At 47.5% G+C, this 16,460-nt stretch overlaps 1 protein-coding gene across 1 annotated transcript in view; it reads left to right on the top strand.

Moving 5' to 3' along the window:
- Positions 1 to 16,460, top strand: part of FAM81B (family with sequence similarity 81 member B) — an 84,985-nt gene that overhangs the window by 23,307 nt on the left and 45,218 nt on the right. The gene's annotated exons all lie outside the window — the stretch shown is intronic.

The raw sequence follows: 16,460 nt of genomic DNA, 5'->3' as shown, positions 1-16,460 counted from the left end.
TCTCTCGCTCTTGTTTATATATATATATATATGTATATATATATATATATATATATATATATATATATATATATATATATATATATATATATATATTATAGTCTTTTATATTTTAAAAGTTACATAAAGGAGAATGGACCGATGGAAAAGTTTGGACCCCTTGATTTGTGTGCTCAGAACATAGGGTTATGGCTTGCTTACGATCATCGTTAGGAAAGTCCAGGTGATGCAAACTTTAACAGCTTTATAACTTTTAACAGCTTTATAAAAACCCAGCCTCCTCTAACCTTGTGTCAATAAACAGCAGAAATGGGTTCTTCTAAGCAGCTGCCTAGCACTATGAAAATGAAAATGGTGGTAGCCCACAAAGCAGTAGAAGGGTATAAGAAGATAGAAAAGTGTTTTCAAGCTGACCTTTCTTCAGTTCGAAATGTAATTAAGAAATGGCAGCTAACAGGAATATTGGAGATCCATATATAGTCTGGAAGATCAAGCAAAATTTCTGTGAGAGCTGCTCGTAGGATTCCTAGAGAGGCAAATCAGAACCCCCAGTTGACTGCAAAAGACCTTCAGGAAGATTTAGCAGACTCTGGACTGGTGATACATTGTTCTACTGCTTAGAGACACCTGCACAAATATGGCCTTCATGGAAGAGTCCTCAGAAGAAAACCTTTCCTGCATCGTCACCATAAAATTCAGCTTCAGAAGTATGCAAAAGAACATCTAAACAAACCTTATGCATTTTGGAAACAAGTTATTTGGACCAATGAGGTTAAAATAGACCACTGTGGCCACAATGATCAAAGGTATGTGTGGAGAAAAAAGGACACATAATTTCAGAAAAAGATATATCGCCAACCATAAAGGATGGGAGTGGATCAATCATGCTTTGAGGTTGTGTTGCAGGCAAAGGCATGGGGAACATTTCACGGGTAATGGGAAGAATGGATTCAATGAAATTTCAACTAATTCTTGATGCAAACATAACACCAACTGTAAAAAAGCTGAAGTTGAAAAGAGAACGGCTTCTACAAATAGATAATGATCTTAAACACACATCAAATTCCACAATAGATGACCTCAAAAGGTGCAACCTGAAGGTTTTACGAAAGGCCCTCACAGTCCCCTGATCTGAACCTCGCTGAAAATCTGTGGCTAGACTTCAAAAGAGCAGTGCATGCAATACGACCCAGGAATCTTACAGAACTGGAAGACTTTTCCAAGGAAGGAAGGATGAAAATCCCTCAAACAAGAATTGAAAGATTCTTCACTGGCTACAAAAAACGTTTAGAAGATGTGATACTTGCCAAAGGAGGTAATACTAGGTACTAACCATGCAGGGTGCCCAGACTTTTGCATCGGCCCATTTTCCTTTTTGTTAATTTAAAAATTTAATATATGAAAATGTTTTTTGTCTGCCTAAAATGCAGAGGAAAAACTTGAACACTCTGTCGTATATGGCAATGCAGAGCATCCCAAGCATGCTCAATGGGTGACAAGTCCGGTGAGTATGCTGGCCATGTAAGAACTTGGATTTTTTCAGCTTCTTAAGGCCCCGTTACACGCAACGACGTATCTAACGATATATTGCCGGGGTCACGGATTCTGTGACGCCCATCCAGCATCACGGAACGTCGTTGCGTGTGACACCAACGAGCGGCCGTTAATGATGGAAAATACTCACCAAATCGTCCATCGTTGACACGTTGTTCATTTTCAAAAAATCATTTATTGTTGAGGACGCAGGTTGTTCGTCGTTCCCGTGGCAGCACACATCGCTATGTGTGACACCTCAGGAACGACGAACTACAGTGTACCTGTGTCCTCAACGAGCATCGAGGTGGGAGTGACGGAGATGCGGCTGTTCTCCACCCCTCCGCTTCTATTGGCGGCCCGCTTTGTGATGTCGCTGTGACGCCGAACGAACCTCCCCCTTCCAGGGGAGGTTGTTCACCTCCCACAGCGACATCGTTAGGGAGGGCTGTACATGTGACACGGAAAAGCGAGATTGTGCGCCACGGGCAGCGATTTGCCTGTGACGCACAAACGACGGAGGTGGGTGCCATCGCTAGCGATGTCGCTCCGTGTAAAGCCCCCTTAAGAATTGTGTACAAATCCTCGTAACATGGGGCCATGCATTATCATGCTGCAATATGAGGTGATGGCCGTGGATGAATGGTACAACAATGGGTCTCAGGAACTCATCACGGTATCTCTGTGCATTCAAAATGGCATCAGTAAAATGTATCTGTGTTTGATGTCTATAGCATACACCTGCCCATACCATAACCCCACCGCCACCATGGACTAGTGGATTTATAATGTTGACATCAGCAAACTGCTCACCCACACAACTCCATACATGCAGTCTGCCACCAGCTCTGTACAGTGAAACTGGGATTCAGGCATGAAGAGGACACTTCTCCAATGTGTGGGATACCATCAAATGTGAGTATTTACACACTGAAGTCGGTAACAATAACAAACTGCAGGGACGTGGATACCCCATTGAAGACAACGAGGAGCTTCCCTGAGATGATATCTGACAGTTTGTGCAGAAATTATTTGGTTATGTAAACTGATTGTTGCACCAGCTGTCTTGGTGGCTAGTCTCAGATGATGCTGGGGATGAAGATGCTGGATGTTGAGGTCCTGGTCTGGTGTGGTTACACATGGTCTGCGGTTGTGAGGCCGGTTGGATGTACTACCAAATTCTCTGAAATGCCTTTGGAGACAGCTTATGGCAGAGAAACAAACCTTCAATTCACGGGCAACAGCTCTGGTGGACATTCCTGCAGTCAGCATGCCAATTGCACACTCCCTCAAAACCTGTGACATTTTGCTGTGTGATAAAACTGCACATTTTAGAATGGCCTTTTATTGTGGCCAGCCTAAGGCACACCTGTGCAATAATCATGCTGTGTAATCAGCATCATGATATGCTACACCTAGGAGGCGGAAGGATTATCTCTGTAAAGTGCCACTGCTCACTAATACAGATTTAGACAAATATGTGAACAATACTTGAGAGTAAAAGGTCTTTTGTGTACATAGAAAAAGTTTTAGATCTTAGTGTTCAGCTCATGAAAAATGGGAGCATATATTGCTTATTATCTTTACTGTAAAGTATATGAGAGAAATTTAGGCTATGTTGCTAATTCCTCTATACATCTAACATTTTATACGCAATTATACTCCTTTTCTGGTAAGGCACAATCTATTTTTCTACTGGAAGCATTGATAGTGTACATCAAGATCAATTCAAGTTCACACCAGACCTGCAATGGCATAATAAGACTGGGTCTACATATATTGTCCTATACAATGATTATTTTATCATATTTAACCTCCTGGCTAACCCATATGCCCATATAACTATATGTGCAAGTTAAACAGAAAATCTGATGGCAGTCTGAAGTGCTAATAAAAAGTGAAATGCTGTTTTTTTATGAAATAAAATGTTGAATCAGGAGCCAGACACAGAAACTGCTGACACCACATTTTCCTAATATGAGAATACTGTATTAATTATTGTCAGACTGGACATTACTTATCAAGTACAGCCAGGAATTAAAGTGGTTATACACATAAACTATACCCAAGAAATGACTGTCAAATCTTAAAAATATAACATTTAAAGTGTCTGTACAATGTATGACATGATGTAAATGTTCTATAGCAGAATGCTTGCATTAACCATTGACATGGAAAGCTTTGGTCCTGATTGCACACAGTATGAGGATGAATTCTAAAGTAATTTCTAATGTGGTTTACCCCTTTATTAAAAGTTCGGACTCAATTGGAATTGTCAGATAAATATTTGCGGTCTACAGTATTGTCACGTTCACCGCCAGGGATGGTACAGCGGCGATCAAAAGTTAACGCATTGGACCACAGGGGGACCCCGGGTTTACCCTTTTAGTGGAAGGGGCTTGACTAAGCTACCACCAGGAGGCGGACGCCAGGTGCTACTCCAAGGTCAGGGACCAGGACTGTGGCAGTTGACACCCAAGACAGGAGCGGACATAGAAGTAGACAGGATAAGGCTGCACATCAAACTTAGATAATGGTATAATGCCTCAAGCATATGGAAAAATATTGGAATATACAATGAAAAATGCTACTTGCTAATTTGAACATGTGAATAATGAATTGCATACCTGCCATGAACATTAGGAAAAAGGAGATATTTAGCAATCGCATTGATCAATGTAACTGAGCCCCAAGACCTCGTCAAGGTATATCTCTATATTGGGGTCCCTAGCTCTGTGACCCTAACTGTGTGTCATCTCATTGCAATTAAAAACTGCTGTGGGTGGAGAGGGGTTGCTTGAGGCATTATACCATTATCTAAGTTTGATGTGCAGCCTTATCCTGATATAGTATGTATTTTTTGGCTTGCACTCATAATATATATATATTAGTGCTCACTTCAGTTATCCTATTCAGTTATATGTAGTTTTTTTCTGAATGTGAACACAGCTCCGCCCCTTTCGGCCATGTTTTTTCCATCTCCTATATAAGAAAGTCCTTGGTTACCCCTCTCCACCCACAGCAGTTTTTAATTGCAATGAGATGACACACAGTTAGGGTCACAGAGCTAGGGACCCCAATATAGAGATATACCTTGACGAGGTCTTGGGGCTCAGTTACATTGATCAATGCGATTGCTAAATATCTCCTTTTTCCTAATGTTCATGGCAGGTATGCAATTCATTATTCACATGTTCAAATTAGCAAGTAGCATTTTTCATTGTATATTCCAATATTTTTCCATATGCTTGAGGCATTATACCATTATCTAAGTTTGATGTGCAGCCTTATCCTGATATAGTATGTATTTTTTGGCTTGCACTCATAATATATATATATTAGTGCTCACTTCAGTTATCCTATTCAGTTGTAGAAGTAGACAGGGACTAACGGAGTGGCAGAGGAAGATGGCAAGGTCAAGGCAGACATGCACAAACTCTGGTAAGGTGAGGGCCTCTGGCATAGCTGAGGCTGCAGGCACGGTCAGGGCGGCCAGGCACAATCACTGGTGTGTCGAGGACCACTGGGGTGGCTGAGGCTGGAGGCATGGCCAAAGCGGACAGGCACAGTCGATGGTGTGGCGAGGACCACCAAGGTGGCTGAGGTTGGAAGCATGGTCAAGGCAGACAGGCACAGTCTCTAGTATGGCGAGGGCCACCAAGGTAGCTGAGGCTGTAGCAAAGCCAGGGAAGACAGACAAGGAAATAGTACACTGTAAAAAGGCACAGTGGACAAGGGGACTTGACAACTAGGGCACAGGAACATTAGCTAACTAAGCACGTTGAAAACGCACCTCCCCTAGTGGGAGAGAACCTTATGTACTCAGTGCCTACTAGCGATAGGCTGAGAGGCACTTCCTGGGAGTGACGCGCTGGCCCTTTAAGAAAAGGGCAGTGGCACCCCAGAAACACTCCCGTAGCCAGAGAACCTGTGCTGCGTGCACAGGCCCCGGGGGGAAGCAGAGAGCGTGGATGAGGGGGAGTGAGGGGACGGGATACGTGAGAGCCGGCTGTGGCAGTGAGTAGCACGTGTCCCTACGGGAGGAGGAGAGCAGAGAGCAAAGGGATGCCAGCGTTACAAGTCTATCCTGCTAATTTTGTAAACTCATGTTGCAATAACAGTTATAAAATCATACAAAACATAAATAAACAAACAATAGATTGTATTTTTGCATAGGTTAAAATTGATTTTAAGGGGTATTCTCATCTCTTACATGGATGGCATATTCTCAAGATTGAATACGGGTCCCACCAATGGGACCAACATCCATCTCGAAAGCGGAGCCCTGACTAGCGTTGGTCTTCATGGTGAGGTGATCATATGTATGAGAATTCTAAGTACGTCTATAATGATGGCTGGCAGCTCCACTATCTTTCTGGGATGAAGCTCTGTTCTTGAAATAAATGCAGATGTCATTGGTGGGACCCAAATTTTATTATACATTTATGATATATCCTAGGCATGGCCCATAAATATCTGAAATGGTAATACCCCTTTCATTGCCTTAACGAAGCCCTGTTCTTTGCCATAAATATGTATTTTATTTACATGGCATAGATGTTATTGCGCTCTTGAATATGGCATTGTTTATCACATGTTCCTGCACTTCTCCATTCCTGAGATGTGGCCATGTCTTCCCTGTATGTATCCATTATTTTAACCAAATGGGTGTGGCCTACATATGTTCTCTATTAGCATCTGTTGAGGAGCAAAAGAGTCTAGACATAAAAACATGGAAAATTTTGCCAAATCTTGAAAATGTGAAGGCGCAGGAACAAAAACGAAGCAAAGCCAGATTCAGGAGAACATCGGCATTTGCACCAGGTGAAGAAATTGTCATATTTATGGCAAGTGATAGATCATCTTTAAATTAAATATACATAACTCGAAGTATACATATTAGGAAAGAGATACATCATATACAAGCAGACTGTTGGATACTTTTGGACTGTCGGAGAGAGAGAATCCCAAGTCTGGATTCGTACTATATATTTTGCTACTGGGTGTCAAGAACTTGTGAAAATTCTGTGCTGAGGAACAAGAGGGTGGGAATATGAGAAGCAAATAACAGTTGCTATGTATTTGGTTAAAAATAAAAAAGAAAGAAGTAGCTGTTATCATAGAGTCCGTACGATAAGGGATTCTGAACAGATATGTTATGATCAGCACAACACTAATGCATGGTATATAAACATAGAGTCAATGTTATCGTTCTTCCTGAGGTGTTGAGTACCAATGGTACAGAAGATTGAGCAGGTCGAAAATTAGTCTCCAATTACAGCTATAACACATGGTGTGAGCAAAATATGTAGTTTTTAAGGACATTATTAAATTTTTTTACATAAAACAGATCATGGGTCAGCTTTAATGGCCAATTATAAGGCTTTTATATACACAGCCGCATCTTAAGATCAGTGAATATCAAATCACCAGCTTGGTACAAATAACTTATTGGCTGAACGTTTTAAGAGTTTAGGAGTAAATAATAAAGATCTACACATCAGAACCTGATACAGATCAGATTGTGGTATATGACAAGTACAGTAGATTAAGTAGGTTAAAGACAAATTGATGAAGACAAAAAGCGCAAATAGGGTCTTACACAAGAAGAGTACTGGATATGAAGGGATCAAGAAGGCTCACCTGTAGTAAAGTCACTACCAATGTTAAAACATGTTTACCAACGGCTGCTGCAGCTACCCAGTGGAAGATGATAGATGCAGATCAAATAAAGGGTTAAATGCTGTGCTTCCATTTAAGAAAATCCATGAACAAATGGATAGGAATCATGATTAGTGATGAGCGAGTATGCTTGTTACTACTCGGTACTCGCACGAGTATCACTGTACTCGGGCTACTCGGCGGGGACCGAGTAATCTCGCGATACTCGTGCTGTACTCGTGGTCTTCATCCCTGCATGTTGGCGCTCTTTTGAGAGCCAGCCCTCATGCAGGGATTGGCTGGCAGACCACTGCAATGCCACAGCCCTGTTAGTTGTGGAATTTCAGTGATTGGCCGGCCTGCACAGCGTGACCGAGCCTTTATACCGGCGGGCACGCTGTGCTCTGCACACAGCCATCCAGACAGTGAGTGCAGGGAGAGTGTTGCTGCTTCAGGGAAAGGTTTGCGGCCCTTTATAGCTATTTCCGTAGCAGGGCTGCAAACAGTGTGACCAGAAGTCCTTCTTAGGACTATTATAGTTGTATACAGGCAGGCAGGGTATAGCCAGGTCGGAGTACAGTAGCAGAGTCCTTCTCAGGACTATTGTTGCTGTATACAGGCAGGGTATAGCCAGGTCGGAATACAAGCTAGTGACCAGAAGAGTCCTTGTCAGGACTATTGTAGCAGTATACAGGCAGGCAGGCAGGGTATATAGCCATTCCTAGTGGTGACCGTATACCAGCCTTCATCATCATATCTGGGGCTGGTGTACACAGTCTAAGGCCCCCTTCACACGTCCGTGAAAAACACGCACGTGTGTTACGGGCCGTTTTTCGTGTCCGTGTCCCGTTTTTGTGTCCGTTTTTATGGTCCGTGTGGCACCTGTGTGAATTGCGTATGCTAACCGTGTTTGTGTGTAGAACGTCCGTGTGTGCGTGTGGAATTAACGTGTATGTGTACGTGGAATGTCCGTGTGTAATGTCCGTGTGTGTGATGCACAATGTCGTTTATAAATGTCGGCTGACAGCAGACAGAGTTGCGCGATGAGAATGAACTCGGGTGAACTTCACCCGACTTCATCCTCATACCGCGGCTCTGTCTGTGTCGAGTACTGATTAGCGGTCACCTGTGAAGGATTCACCGGTGACCGCTAATCCCCCGAGTGACTGAAGTTTCCCCCCCTCTCTCATACTCACCGTTCCTCGATCCCCGGCGCTGCACGGCATTCACACTGCTGCGGCGGCTTTTGTTATTTTGAAAAAGCCGGCCGCTCATTAAACAATCTCCTATTCCCTGCTTTCCCCGCCCACCGGCGCCTATGATTGGTTGCAGTGAGACACGCCCCCACACTGAGTGACAGGTGCCTCACTGCACCCAATCACAGCAGCCGGTGGGCGGGTCTATACTGTGCAGTGAAATAAATAAATAAATAATTAAAAAAAAACGGCGTGCGGTCCCCCCCAATTTTAATGCCAGCCAGATAAAGCCATACGGCTGAAGGCTGGTATTCTCAGGATGGGGAGCTCCACGTTATGGGGAGCCCCCCACCCTAACAATATCAGTCAGCAGCCGCCCAGAATTGCCGCATACATTATATGCGACAGTTCTGGGGCTGTACCCGGCTCTTCCCGATTTACCCTGGTGCTTTGGCAAATCGGGGTAATAAGGAGTTAATGGCTTTAATGGGTTAAATGTCTATGAGACACCCTCCATGATTAATCTGTAAGTTACAGTAAATAAACACACACACACCCGAAAAAATCCTTTAATAGAAATAAAAAACACACACATATATACCCTCATTACCAATTTATTAACCCCGACAAACCCTCCATGTCCGGCGTACTCCACGGACCTCCAGCGTCGCTTCCAGCATGAAGGTGACAGGAGCTGCAGCAGACACCGCCGCTCCGGTCACCTCCAAGCAGCAACTGAGGTGAGTAGCGCGATCAGCTGAGCTGTCACTGAGGTTAATCGCGGCCACCGCTGGATCCTCCAACAGTGACAGCGGGTAACCTCAGTGACACCTCAGCTGATCGCGCTACTCACCTCAGTTGCTGCTTGGAGGTGACCGGAGCGGCGGTGTCTTCTGCACAGCTCCTGTCACCTTCATGCTGGAAGCGATGCTGGAAGTCCGTGGATTACGCCGGACATGGAGGGTTTGTCGGGGTTAATAAATTGGTAATGAGGGTATATGTGTGTGTTTTTTATTTCTATTAAAGGATTTTTTCGGGTGTGTGTGTGTTTATTTACTGTAACTTACAGATTAATCATGGAGGGTGTCTCATAGACGCCTGACATGATTAATCTAGGATTTAGTGGCAGCTATGGGCTGCCATTAACTCCTTATTACCCCGATTTGCCAAAGCACCAGGGTAAATCGGGAAGAGCCGGGTACAGCCCCAGAACTGTCGCATATAATGTATGCGGCAATTCTGGGCGGCTGCTGACTGATATTGTTAGGGTGGGGGGCTCCCCATAACGTGGAGCTCCCCATCCTGAGAATACCAGCCTTCAGCCGTATGGCTTTATCTGGCTGGCATTAAAATTGGGGGGACCGCACGCCGTTTTTTTTTAATTATTTATTTATTTCACTGCACAGTATAGACCCACCCACCGGCTGCTGTGATTGGGTGCAGTGAGGCACCTGTCACTCAGTGTGGGGGTGTGTCTCACTGCAACCAATCATAGGCGCCGGTGGGCGGGGAAAGCAGGGAATAGGAGATTGTTTAATGAGCGGCCGGCTTTTTCAAAATAACAAAAGCCGCAGCAGCAGTGTGAATGCCGTGCAGCGCCGCGCCGGTGATCGGGGAACGGTAAGTATGAGAGAGGGGGGGAAACTGACCAACAGACTGTGAGAGAGGGACAGACAGACAGAGAGACCGACCGACGGACTCAGGGAGATTGACCCACATACACAGAAATAGAAAGAATAGCCGACATCACTAGAAATAAAAACACCAAACGGACACGGACTATAGGTAGATGCATACGTGTTTACTAACGTGTGTGCACATACCCATAGACTTTCATTGTGTCCACGTGTGCGTGCTCCGTGCAGATAACGGACATGCATCCGTGCAAAACGCAAACACATACGGATCACGGACACGCACACACGGACATAATGAAATAACGCACGTGTGACCACAATCATAGATTAACATTGGTGCACGTTTGGCCGTGTCTCCGGTGTATATGGAAACGGACCAAACACGCACGTGTATCACGGACGTGTGAAGGGGGCTTTAAACAGTCCAGATAGTGTCAGACTTCTCAGTAATTGTCGCTCCTAAAAACCTGTTAGGTTCTTAGTGCGTCCGTGCTTGCATTTAAAAACCGCACGTGTGTGCCTGTCGGTGGCAGCGTACAGGTGCACGATTTGCACAAACTTGGATATAACGCACAAGTCTAGTGTATAATACACGTCAGTCAGCAGTGTCTGATAGTGTCAGACTTCTCAGTAATTGTCGCTCCTAAAAACCTGTTAGGTTCTTATTGCGTCCGTGCTTGCATTTAAAAACCGCACGTGTGTGCCTGTCGGTGGCAGCGTACAGGTGCACTTGTGTGCGTTTTTCACAAACTATTATATAACGCACAAGTCTAGTGAATAATACACGTCAGTCAGCAGTGTCTGATAGTGTCAGACTTCTCAGTAATTGTCGCTCCTAAAAACCTGTTAGGTTCTTATTGCGTCTGTGCTTGCATTTAAAAACCGCACGTGTGTGGCAGTCGGTGGCAGCGTCAGGCTCAACATTGTCCCTGGATAGAGACGTGCATGAGGGCCTGTAAACCTGAAGTGCCCATTATAAGGAAGTGGGTCTACTGTAGTATAGCCCTTTGGCAGGGCAGCCAAAAATTGGGAGGCTCCACATTGTCCCTGGATAGAGATGTGCATGAGGGCCTCAAAACATTGTTCCCATTGCAAAGGAGCGGGTCTCCTGTCGTTGTAATGCCCATTCTGAAAGAATGGGCGAAAAATTTACCACTGGGGGTATACCTGAAACAATGGCCTAACTATTGTAACGGTCATCATGATGGCGCATGAGGAGAAGGAGGAGCAGTCCAGCGATTAGCCAAAGTCCAGAAGTGTGTTACCATGGGTGAGTGGAGGTACATGGCAAATTCCCGTTACAAACTTTAAATTCCGCTGTCATTTGCTGGTGGTGTGGTGAAGTCTGGCCCAATCCAACCCTTGTTCATCTTGATCAGAGTCAGCCTGTCAGCATTTTCAGTTGACAAGCGGGTGCATTTATCTGTAATGATTCCACCTGCGGCACTAAAAACACGCTCTGACAAAACGCTAGCGGCAGGGCAGGCCAGGACTTCTAAGGCGTAGAGAGCCAATTCATGCCATGTGTCCAGCTTGGATACCCATTAATTGTAAGGCACAGAGGAATGTCGGAGTACAGTTGTTCGATCTGCAAGGTACTCCTTGAGCATCTGGGCAAACTTAGGATTTCTTGTAGCACTAGCCCGCACCTCAGGGGCTGTGGTATGTGAGGGGCTGAGAAAACTGTCCCACATCTTAAAGACTGTTCCCCTACCTCTGGCGGATTGGACTTGTGCGCCTCTCGGCTGTACGCCTTGGTTGTCCACTGATTCCTGACCTATGCCGCTAGCGTTTTGTGAGGGGAATGCTTTGCCTACTTCCGTGACTATGGCCTTCTGGAACTGCTGCATTTTGCCTGACCTCTCCGCCTCGGGAATAAGAGACATAAAGTTCTCCTTTTAGCGTGGGTCTAACAGTGTTACGAACCAGTAATGATTGTCGGCCAAGATGTTCTTAACGCGAGGGTCACGAGACAGGCAGCTTACCATAAAGTCAGCCATGTGTGCCAGACTCTTAACAGCCATCACTTCAGTATCCTGACCAACATGATGACTGAACATGCTGTCCTCCTCCTCCTCCTCCTCATCATCTACCCTGTCCTCTGGCCAGCCACGCTGAACCGAGGATATGACTGCATGTCATATCCTCAATTTGGCCGGAGAGTTGCTCCATGTCTTCATCCTCCTCCTCGTCATAGTCCTCCACTGCACATTGTGATGAGACGAGGCTGGGCTGTGTGTTATCACCCACACCCACTACTGTTTCTTGCTCAAACTCATCGCGCTCCGCCTGCAATGCATCATGGTTGTTTTTTGAGCAGAGACCATTTTAGAAGGCAGAGAAGCGGTATGGGGACACTAATAATGTCGTCATCGCCGCTCACCATCTTGGTGGAGTCCTCAAAGTTTTGGCGGATGGTACATAGGTCGGACATCCATCTCCACTCCTCAGGTGTTATGTGTGGAGTTTGACCCATTTCCCTACGGCTTAGGTGATGCAGGTACTCAACAACTGCCCTCTTCTGCTCACATATCCTGACCAACATGTGCAGAGTTGAATTCCAACGCGTGGGGACATCACACACCAGTCTGTGAGCCGGAAGATGCAAATGGCGCTGAAAGCCGGCAAGGCCGGCTGAAGCAGTAGGTGACTTTTGAAAATGTGCAGACAGGTGGCGAACTTTTACCAGCAGATCAGACAGCTCTGGGTATGACTTTAGAAACCGCTGAACCACGAGGTTGAGCACATGGGCCACGCATGGAACATGTGTCAGCTGGCCTCGCCTCAAAGCCGCCACCAGGTTCCGGCCATTGTCACACACGACCTTTCCTGGCTTTAGGTTCAGAGGTGTGAGCCAGTGATCTGCCTGCTGTTTCAGAGCTGTCCACACCTCTTCTGCATTGTGGGGTTTGTCACCTATGCAGATTAGCTTCAGCACAGCCTGTTGCCGCTTCGCCGAGGCAGTGCTGCAGTGCTTCTGTGTCGCCCTGGACAAGCCAGGGGCCACAGAGCACAACACTTACACACCCCACACTCCCTGCAGGCATATCATAGTCAAAACACAAAATCCTTGTTGCCTTCCCCAGGGGCTGTTGTCCACACCAGGGGGTGGAGCCAGGTGGTTGGTCTCCACCCACCAAGGAGGAGGGAAAACACAGGCAGTGAGAGTTAAGCTAAGGAAGTGGAAGGAGGAAAGTAGTAGAGAGGAGAAAAGTGACAGCAAAGAGCCTGAAGTTGGTCCGGGTGTGTGGCCCGGACAGGACAGCAAGGTTGGCAGGATATGGTGACCGTCTGCAGTGGAGGCCGATTGGAGTCTGCCATAAGGACCGTGGACGGGTGGTGACCCGGCCGTACCGGACCGGTATACAAAGAGAAGCCAGCACCATTGGCAGGGGCCTTTCGGATCCCGGCAAGGCTTGGTGTCGCCGTGAATTTGCCAAATCCGTTAGTGAAGGGGACCTCAGGGTTTCCAAACAGCCAAGTCACGATAGAAGGCAACCGTCCAACCGTGAAGGGGAGACACCGCCACCGCCAAGGGCAACCGTCTCCCAGGGCCAGCGCCTGTGGGCAAAAGGGGCTCCTCCGGCCCATATCCAGGTCGGGGAGCGGGTTACCGGTGGGAAACCATCACTACCAACACTGAACTTAGGTGCAGGGAGAGACAGTCATCACTAACCTGCAGAGAGGAACAACCGCAGCCGTCCAAGGGACCCGTCCATCCAGCCACTTGTTTTACCGTGAACTGTGTCATCATCATTGGGCTGAGTGAGTACCTCCGTGCCGTGAGGCACAGCGCTGCCCCTGCGACCCTGCACCTCATCAGGCCCCGCAACCCGCCTGTCATCCATCTCTACCCCATCACCGGGCCCCGGGACAACCAACCCCCCTACCCACGGAGGGGAGAAATAACAACAAAGCTGCTCCCTGTCACAGGCTCCCGGGATCCCCGTCCAGAGCAGCGGTGGTGTCCACACAATCACCACAACTGTGGGTGGCGTCACGGACAATATCCCCAAAACCCAAACGACCCCTTTTCACTCACGGGCGATGAGCGCCGCTCGAGTCCCTGGGATCTGGCCATCGCTCGAGCCACCGAGCAGCAGCAGCCATAGAGCAGCGGCAGCCGGACCCGAGCAGTGGGAGAGCGCAGCGTCCCCTCCTCCGCCCATGACACTTCCAGCTTGGGACTGGTGTGGAGGGTAAAGTGGATGAGGATGCGCAGGAGGAGGAGGAGGCTGAGGAGCATGACATTCCGGAGCAGTAGAGTGTGGGTGAAACCCTGACTGAGGTAGGGCCTGCAAAACTTGGTGTGTGAAGGACGTGTTCCGTCCCTCGCTCAGACTGGGTCCCAGCTTCCACAATATTAACCCAGTGTGACGTCCACGAGATGTAGCGGCCTTGCCCACATGCACTTGTCCACGTGTCTGTGGTTAGGTGGACTTTGGCTGAAACAGCGTTGTTCAGGGCACGTGTGATGTTTTGTGACACGTGGTTATGCAATGCGGGGACGGCACACCGGGAGAAATAGTGGCGGCTGGGGACCGAGTAACGTGGGACAGCTGCCACCATCAGGTCGCGGAATGCTTCTGTCTCAACCAGCCTAAAAGGCAACATTTCCAGCGCAAGCAGTCGCGAAATGTTAGCATTTAGAAGTGTGGCATGTGGGGCGTTGGCAGTGTATTTGCACCTGCGTTCAAAGGTTTGCTGAATGGATAACTGAACGCTGCGCTGGGACAAGGACGTGCTTGATGATGGTGTTATTTCTGCGTGGGCAACTGCAGGTGCAGGGCCGGAGGAGGCTTGTTCGCGGGCAGCATGGACAGGGGATTGGCTCGCATGCACAACAAGCGAAGACGTAGCAGTGACATCAGCAAGCACTGCTCCTCGACTCTGTTGTACATCCCACAAAGTCGGGTGCTTGGCTGACATGTGCCTGATCATGCTGGTGGTGGTCAGGCTGCTAGTTTTGGTACCCCTGCTGATGCTGGCACGGCAGGTGTTGCAAATGGCCTTTTTAGAATCATCTGGAGCCAACTTAAAAAACTGCCAGACTCGGGAAGACCTAACATTTGTACAGGCACCTTGTGTCGTGTTGTTCCGGGGAACAGTTGCCTGACGTCTGCCTGGGGCCACCACCCTGCTTCTTACTGCCTGTTGGGATGCTACGCCTCCCTCCCCCTGTGCACTGCTGTCCTCGCTCTGCATATCCTCCTGCCAGGTTGGGTCAGTTACTGGATCATCCACCACGTCGTCTTCCTCTTCCGCACCCTGCTCCTCCTGACTTCCTGACAATTGTGTCTCATCATCGTCCACCCCTTGTTGAGACACGTTGCCAACTTCGTGAGAACGTGGCTGCTCAAATATTTGGGCATCTGTACATACAATCTCGTCATGGCCCACTTCAACAGGAGCTGGCGAGAGGCCAGAATGTGTGAATGGAAACGTGAACAAACAGCTCTTCCGAGTGTCTAAGTGTGGGATCAGTAATGTCCGTGGACGTGTACCCGGCCTGGTGGTAGGAAGGAGGATCAAGTTCTGAAATGTGCGGTGCAGTATCACGGCTACTGACACTTGACCGTATGGAAGACAGAGTGTTTGTGGTGGTGCCAATCTGACTGGAAGCATTATCCGCTATCCAACTAACAACCTGTTGACACTGGTCTTGGTTCAAGAGCGGTGTACTGCTGCGGTCCCCAAGAATTTGGGACAGGACGTGCGAGCGAGTAGATGTGGCCCTTTGTTGTGGCGAAATTAGAGCTTGCCCACGACCTCGGCCTTTGCCTGCACCACCATCACATCCACTTCCTTGTTCGTTGCCAACGCCCTTGCGCATTTTGCAATGCTGTGCTGATGTGTATTCACTAGACTTGTGCGTTATATCCAAGTTTTTGCAAAACGCACACAAGTGCAGCGGAAAGCTGCCACCAACAGGCACACACGTGCGGTTTTTAAATGCAAGCATGGAGGCACTAAGAACCTAACAGGTCTCTATCCAGGGACAACGTGGAGCCTCCCAATTTTTGGCTGCCCTGCCTAAGGGCTATACTACAATAGACCCACTTCCTTACAATGGGCACTTCAGGTTTACAGGCCCTCATGCACGTCTCTATCCAGGGACAACGTGGAGCCTCCCAATTTTTGGCTGCCCTGCCTAAGGGCTATACTACAATAGACCCACTTCCTTACAATGGGCACTTCAGGTTTACAGGCCCTCATGCACGTCTCTATCCAGGGACAACGTGGAGCCTCCCAATTTTTGGCTGCCCTGCCTAAGGGCTATACTACAATAGACCCACTTCCTTACAATGGGCACTTCTGGTTTACAGGCCCTCATGCACGTCTCTATCCAGGGACAACGTGGAGCCTCCCAATTTTTGGCTGCCCTGCCTAAGGGCTATACTACAATAGACCCACTTCCTTACAATGGGCACTT

Source organism: Anomaloglossus baeobatrachus, chromosome 1 (genome assembly GCF_048569485.1).
Source record: "Anomaloglossus baeobatrachus isolate aAnoBae1 chromosome 1, aAnoBae1.hap1, whole genome shotgun sequence".
Lineage (NCBI taxonomy): Eukaryota > Metazoa > Chordata > Amphibia > Anura > Aromobatidae > Anomaloglossus > Anomaloglossus baeobatrachus.
The sequence above is the reverse complement of the archived record's forward strand: the minus strand, read 5'-3'. Positions and strand labels throughout refer to the sequence as shown.